We start from the raw sequence: 8,335 nt of genomic DNA, 5'->3' as shown, positions 1-8,335 counted from the left end.
GAGTGCGACAAGGCTGGCCCTTTGAAATACAGGTACAACAGAAACAAAAAGAAAGAGTGAGAGAAAGTTGTGACGAAAGAGTACTGCAGGATTCCCCACCACCCTAATTTCATCACAGGTTGATACACAGAAATTGTTACTTTTGACTTAAAAGAAGTACAGCCTTCTCTTCAACCAAACATGCAATTTTCTATGATTGGAGTTGAAGTTTTTTAACAGTTAAATCCTGCTTTTAAAAACCAATGTGCACCTGTCTTAACATGAAATGCACAGCCTCCAACTAATAAACAAAACATGCACTCTGATTGAATTCCATAGTTCCATGCCAAAATCCCACAGACAACTTTTATCTTGCCACAACACAAATATTATCTACCAAAACAATACAGCTAATTGCCATGCACTCTGCAGAATAACCAAATTACATCCCTGCATATTTCTCCAGGATCAACAACTTAAACTGCAAATACAGAGAAATAACTGCTGTTCATGCAAACATCACCGAACCTATGGAAGCCCATAAACTCTACTCTTTCAACAGCCACACACTTTTCATCTTGAATCACAAAGTACAAATCCTGCATTTTCTGACATTCTTCCACATATTTTGCATACATAGACTATCAAGAATGTTTTCCCCCTTTGCATGTACCTATTCTTTTCTTACATTTCAGCACAAGCTTTTTAGCAAAGGATGCTCTTCCCATCAAGTTTGTTATTTGATTTTTCTTTCCTTCATTTAAACTATTTTGTACTGTTTACTATGCTGTATGCATTGCAAACTTTTATTTGTTACATGTTTATTCAGCAATAAATTGTTTGTGCAATGTCTCATTTTCTGTGATGACTAATTTTCCTTGAGAACTCATTTTCCATGAAGACTCAATTCCACAAAGAGATTCATATGCATTCATATTATTTTTATAATGTATTTTTCTTATTGGTTGCTTGTATTGCCCATTTCATGCACACATATTGTTTGAAGTATTTTCATTGCCTGATTTTCACAATGTTTTCTTTGCAGCTTTCACAGATTTACTTATTTTTCCACAGGTTGATCAGTCTTTTCGCCATTCCATATTTTTTGTAAAAAAAATATAATGTTCATATATGCATGCATGCATACTTACACATAGTTACACACTCGCATCACAATATTGTGCCTTTATTGACATGTTTTTCCATGTTTGTTTGATTATGCTCTCTGCACCCTTGTTTCTAGACACAACTTCACTCTGTAAGACCCCCATGTTAGTCACAGTATACATACAAAAAGTTTGCCTGTCTTTCCCAATGCACCAGCAAGTCACTTGCGCTCAGTACCAGACTCACTTGGCCTCTCTACTGAATGCCAGAGCCAATTGGCTTCTGCACGTTTTTTAAGGCACTTAACACAGCATGCAGTTCTGCCTGAAAATTTTCAAATTATATCTACACTCTCTCACCCCCAGCTCCTTTCAATGAAAGTATACAGCTGCACCTTTCTTTTGCATGTGTATACACAATCCTTTACTGAATCACATGCATGCACACTTAACACTGTCCAAAGCCAAAGCCCAGACTGTACTTTCTGCACACAAAAAGATATTGAACTATTCAGACCCACTCAAATAGATTCTTGTCCCATATACATCACCTCAGTTTCTCCTGATATCCATGATTTTTCTTGACCTGGTATCACATCAATCTATAACCTCATAATTCTGAACATTCTTCAATTTTTGCATAGTGAACATGCCTGCAATTTTTCCCAGTATTGATCCTTTGTCTTTGATAAACTATGTGGGAGGAAGAGTGATTTAGCAACCAGCTACAAGCATAGCTAAGTGGGGTCTTGAATCCACATTTTTATTAATTGTCAAACAAATTTCTGGTCTTCTCTCTGCAATTGGAGATTAATGAGAATGAGTTGACCTCTTGATCTTTCTCTAGTTGCAGAAGGGTCAAGACAAATAATTCTGGTAGAATTTATTGTTCTCAGTTGAAGTACTTTAATTAGCAAACCTATAAACACTAGCAATTTACCCATCTCTCTCATTTTGGCTGGCCACGGCCTGGGTAAGGAATGAACCTTCTTACTATGCAAGTGAACATAGACTTCTTATCATTTGTGTTTTTTCACATTCCTTTTATCCTGTCTTTCTCTAATAGTAATAGACTAACTATCATACAGAATGGCCCACAGATCCGTGGAGTATATTTTACTGCAACAATGTGTACACACAACGATGCAATGACATCATTAATTTTTATATTATAACAACCAATATTACAATCGGTTTAATAAATGGTCATCTTCATAATTTTGTTTTGTTCTTTAATCATTTCTCAAGTACATCATTTTCATTTAAATCATTGTTGTTACATTTTGGTGACATCATCATATAGTCATTTATGGTTGGTAAATGTCCACTTCGTAATAACAGAGTAATCTTTAGTATCACTTTTATTTATTTATTTATTTATTTAATGCCTTGCATACATGTTTTTTTCCATATTTGTAAGAGTGGCATTTCTTTTTTGTTAGAACAAGGGTCTACATTGCTGGGTCCTTTACTACAGCTAACATTCTGTTATTCCAGCTCATTGAGTTTTAGTACATCTATCCTTGTTTACCCTTATTCATTTATCACTGATCTGGGATAACATGGTACAATTCATTGTGAACTGTGTAATGCTTATTATGGATTAATTTGTGATAACACAGGTTGGTGGTTAGTCAAAGATTCAGCTTGGACCATAAAAATGCACCCCAGCAATCATACACAGTTCTCAGTTACCCAGAATGTACTGACTATCACTTGTGCTAACATGACTGTACTATGAGGGTGTTTATTTTTCTACAGATTAACATACTCTTAGGACATCAACACAGGATCAGCAAACATGAAAAATATGAAAGCACCACTCTGATCCTAACAAATGATGCAGATGAATGTTCTCTCTACAGGAAAAAGAAGAGATGATCAAAACAATGCATGATTGTAAAAGTTTTTTAATTGTGGGCGACAAGTTTGGTGTCAATGAATCTATTATTTGTTTTATTTATAAAGTAGGTGGAGATTATTAATTTACGACCGTATTAATTGGAACCAATCCCTTTCAGTAAATGAGGATAGTCAGTGTGAATAAGTTTTATCAGTTGTGCTGTGAGGAATTAAGTTCAAGAACTTTGAATGTTGGTAACAATTGTCAATTTTTATTAAAGATTTGAAATCAATATTATAATACATAAGATTCATAATAAAAAGCTCATTAACAATAATTAGGAATGAAAAAAGAAAAAGAATTGCTGGCAAAGCTCTTTTTGGAGTTTCTTTTAACAGAAGTAAATAAAAAGTGTCATATTTGTAAAGATTGGGATGCGGTTTATGAAAAGTTTAATCTTGAAAGTCTCTATCTAAGAATAATTCCCAGTGTTTTATCGTTGTTTTAACATCCACTTATCCATGCTTGCAGGAGTCAGATGGAATTTGTTAAAGTAGATTTTCTATGCCCAGATACCCTTCCTGCTGCCAATCTTCACCTGTTTCCAAGTAAGGTAATGTTTCCTTGTGACCAGACATGCTTTCACAGAGGGTTGGAAACAAAGGAGACAGTTTGCATTACAGTGACACTTGCTTACAACTATCATGTGATGTCAAAGCAAGGAGACAATAATACATGCTCACATACATATATAAATATAATGGGCTTCCTTCAGTTTCCCTCTATCAAATCCACTCAGGTGGTTTTGGCTGGCTCTTGGCCCAGAATAATGTGGTTGAGAAGTAAACTGTCTTACCACACAGCCACACCTGTGCCTAATAAGGAATATAAAGGAAAACTGGTCGGGATACAGTATTAAGTGGAATTAGACTTTTTAAAGAATATCTACGCTAACAATAAGCTGTTTTCAAAAGGAATATTGATAAAAATATTTATGTAATACAAGTAGTGAAATGCGTGAATTTATGGCAAAGGAAACCATTAAAGAAGTTTCTTGAAGAGTAAGTTGCATAAATTCAAACACTAGAAAAAGTCAGATTGAGGGCTTTAATTTTTGAAGAGATAAAATGTCAAGGACGATGTTATTCAAGAATCATTGAAACAAAAACAGCATCAAGAATTTGGAGATGTAATGAAGCAACAGACATACTTAAATAATGGCACAGTCAGCTATTTTTGCGACTGGGATAATGACAGTCTTTTCACTAAGACAAAATTTACCTGTACAAAATCAATGCATGAGGCTACTAGAGATGAAAATAATTTTTTCTGAGATCTAAGTAATTTTGATTTAATCTACATAAAATTCATGTGCATGGTTATGGGCAGTGCACTTTCTTTGGTAAGATAACTGTGGGGATGAGATGAACCAGAAGGAAAGGGCTGTGACATCCAGCTGAGGGGTTCCACAAGAACAGGAAGGCAGAGAGAGTAAATGAAGGAAGCAAGACCAGGGTTGTCCTCTTTTCAGCCAGGGGCAGTGGTGGTGAATAGACATGAATGGATGAGCAAGTGTGCAGGAATTGGTAGTAGCGGCTGCTATTGTTAGGTAAGATGGGTAGGGCAGGTGTTTGCTAGATAGTCAACAAGAGGTAGATGAACCATATTTTATTCCCTGCATTACAGTTCCCTCATACCACAATAACAAAAAAATACTTGCTACTTAAAATCAAAAAAGAATTGTAGAACCATTAACTAGATTCTAAAACCTTATCACATTCTCTTAGACAACAATGTTATAAAAATGGTAATTAAGTTATTTAAAAATAAAGAATTGAACAATGGAAAATTTAAAGACATTTTGAAAGATTTTGGAGTAGAATATGGTATTTTTTTTAGGTTAACATATGACAAAAGGAACCTATTCAAATTTCTTCTTTCATATTCCCTAGCATAAATCCACATCTCTTTTTACTGTACTCCCACTCAGTTAAAGGGGGTCTTAGTTTAGCGAACTACATAGCAACCCACTAGTGCAGGTACTATGAAAAAAGCACTAAATACACTTTGTAAAGTGACAGGCATTAGGAAGGGCATTCAAACAATAGAAACTATGCCAAAGCTGACATTGGGGCCTGATGCAGTCCTTCAACCCATCAGCTCCAACCCATACTAGCATGAAAGATGGATGTTAAATCATAATAATGACAATTATGATGATGACTTGAAACTTTATTTGAGAAAAACTAAAGGCATATGTTCAAGTACTATTTTGAGCTGAAAGTGACAGTATATATTTTTATGGATGTATATGGATATTCTTCCTGTCACCAATGCTCACTTTTTTCTAAGTAAGGTGATATGTTCTCATGGCCAGACATGTTTTCACAGAAGATTGGAAATGAAGGACACTGCTTATATGATGGTTGGCTGAGTGGACTGGAGCAATGTGAAATGAAGTGTTTTGCTCAAGAACAAAATGCATTATCTGGTCCAGGAATTGAAACCATGATATTGCAGTCCTTTTTCCATATTAAATTCAAGCTGTATGATATGACATCTTTGGTGTCATATCATATATCCAGAGATTCTTATAGATTTGCCATCTCCACCCTGTAAAAAAGTTCCTACCCTTGTTATAAGGTAAGCTTAAAATTGTTTTATAAAATGAATTTATATACATTATTTACATTTGATGGATATTTGTCCTCATCTTGTTTTGTTGTTATCACATTTCGGCAGATGAACCCTCAAGCCTTCATCAGGTGTCTTTGGGAAATTTCGAACTTGGGTTCTCGTTTCTAAGGTATTTTTCGATATTATTATTATTATTAAGGTCACTGCTTGGAATCTTTGGGTTAGTAGCCCATGCTCTTAACCACTATGCCATATGCTTGGGCAAATAGCATAGTGGTTAAGAGCACGGGCTACTAACCCCAAGATTCCAAGTTCCATTCCAGGCAGTGACCTGAACAATAATAATAATATTGAAAAATACCCAGGTTTGAAATTTTCCCCAAGACACCTGATGAAGGCTGGCGGGTATATCAGCTGAAACGTGTTAACAACAAACAAGATGAGGACAAATATCCGTCAAATGTAAATAATATAAATATGTACATAATTCCTCATCTCTTAAATATAGAACTGTGAATTTTATATATTTAAATGACATTATAGGATATGTATAAATAGTATAGAAAATATGAATCAGCTTGAAAAATATCTAACAATTGCTATGAAGTAAGAAACAAACAAACAGCCATTGTTAAAATATATAAAATGATAGAGACATTTAACTTTCAATAAATCCCTATTTACTTGCAATAAATACATCTGAAATAATGATCTATTATTTTATTACTTCTGTTGATAAAATGTAGACACTTAACACATTGTTAATATAGAGCTCTAATTGATGAATACATTCACAATAGCTAATTTGTGTCTTGTAAACAAAAATCTGTCAAACTGTGACGGCTTCAAACTGCGTCAACAGCATATTAAGGATTTGAAAAAACAATGAGAAGCACACATAACCTAGATACTGCTTGCCAGAGAATTTCTATGAATTAAGACCTTGAGAACATCTTGCAAAGCCAACCCAATTTCATTTGACCGTTCTGATCCACATCCACAAGCTTTCACGCTCTAATATGCTACAGTCATTAATCTTGCTATAGAGGAGATACATGACTACCTCACATTTTGTAAAGAATATGGACAATGAAATAGTAAGAAAGATAATGTGGGTAATTTCATAAGGGTGTAGGAGGAAAGTAACAAATGTTTAAAGGTGAAGGTAGAGGTGGATGCAGTGAGTGATGAAAAAGGGTGGGGATGTAGTTGATGGTAAATATCAGAATGGAAGGGAGGAGGTGGAAGAGATAGAAGTGTTTGAGAGAGGAGGAGGTGACAATTAGCAGCACATGAAATTTGGGAGATGGGGTGCTGAGTGTGAGAATAAAGAGGGAGGGTGAGAGACTGTGGGAGAGATGGAGATCAGAAGGTGGCTAAAGTAAGTAGGGCAACAAAGATGGAAAGATCATCAATAGCGGATATGAGGTGTTGAAAATGATAGCAGAGGTGTTAAAGATGAAATATGGAACACCTAAGGTTTAGCTTAGACATGGGATGGAGACTACTGAAGGTACAGAAAGTGAGGTGATCGTTGGAAGTAGCATGGACAGGGATGATAATAAAAGTGAGGTTATTGGTAGTGCTAAAGTATGTGCTGATAGTGCTCTCAAATGATTGCAGCAGTTGAGTAGTACCATAGTTAGAAAAGTGATGGAGGGATGAATATTAGGAAGATGAGATGTGTATGTGTCTTTCATGAGGTTGCTTGATGTAGCCAAATTGGGTATAGGTCCAGCATGGACAAGAATTAGCATAATACTTGTAGTATCTCACTATCACTGTGATGGGCGAGTCTTCTTGAGCACAGCAAAAAGCCAATTATTTCAGTTCTTTGTCCTCTGCTCTGCAACACACAACATCTTGAGATCAGTCCTTGCCACTTTGTCCCCTGTTTTTGTGGGTCTCCCTCTTCCCCAAACGCCATGAATCTACAAAAATACAAAGTGAATATCAACAGCATCAATCTTACAAGTCTGCAATAATCTGTAAAGACTTGGATAAAAGTTTCTATTAAATTATAGGTGCAGGAGTGGCTGTATCTTAAGAAGCTTGCTTCCCAACCACATGGTTCTGGGTTCAGTCCCAGTGCGTGGCACCTTGGGCAAGTATCTTTTACTATAGCCTCTGGCTGACCAAAGCCTCGTGAGTGGGTTTGGTAAATGGAAACTGAAAGAAGCCCGTCATATGTGTGTGTAGGTATTTGTGTGTCTACATTTGTCCCCCACCATTGCTTGACAACCGATGTTGGTGTGTTTACATCCTTATAACTTAGTGGTTTGGCAAAAGAGACTGATAGAATAATCACTCGGTTTACAAAGCATAAGTTCTAGGGTTGATTTGTTTGACTAAAGGTGGTTCTCCAGCATGGCTGCAGTCAAATGACAAACAAATAAAAGAATAAAAAAGAAATAGATATACAACCTGGATTTTTAAAGATAATAAAATTGTTATAATTATGATTTTTTTAAGGAGCATTAATAATAAAAGTGAAGTTAAACGGCTGAAGCTGGGAACCAGATCATATGCTTGGTATTCTGAAATATTTCTTGAACTCAACGTCACTTGACTTTAAAAAGACAACAATGATAAATGTTTCTTAAAATTTAACACCAGGTCTTTTAAAGAGATGAAGACAAGTTGGAAGTCTGTTACGTATTTGAAGGGGTGGAGATGGAGTATATGTAATCTGGGTATACCCCCACTTTAAAATTTTTTTTTTTTTTTACGGAATCCTATGTTTCAGACCATGGAGAATCCGATTCTGGAA

At 35.5% G+C, this 8,335-nt stretch overlaps 1 long non-coding RNA gene across 1 annotated transcript in view; it reads right to left on the bottom strand.

Moving 5' to 3' along the window:
* Positions 1-3,177: 3,177 nt before the first annotated feature.
* The window catches only part of LOC128249090 (uncharacterized), a 6,459-nt gene continuing 1,301 nt past the window's right edge, over positions 3,178-8,335 (bottom strand). Inside the window, exon 2 of the long non-coding RNA XR_008265218.1 lies at positions 3,178-7,496. This is a non-coding gene — a long non-coding RNA (uncharacterized LOC128249090). The remainder of the gene's footprint in view (positions 7,497-8,335) is intronic.

This window comes from Octopus bimaculoides, chromosome 11 (genome assembly GCF_001194135.2).
Source record: "Octopus bimaculoides isolate UCB-OBI-ISO-001 chromosome 11, ASM119413v2, whole genome shotgun sequence".
In the NCBI taxonomy this organism is placed as follows: domain Eukaryota; kingdom Metazoa; phylum Mollusca; class Cephalopoda; order Octopoda; family Octopodidae; genus Octopus; species Octopus bimaculoides.
The sequence above is the reverse complement of the archived record's forward strand: the minus strand, read 5'-3'. Positions and strand labels throughout refer to the sequence as shown.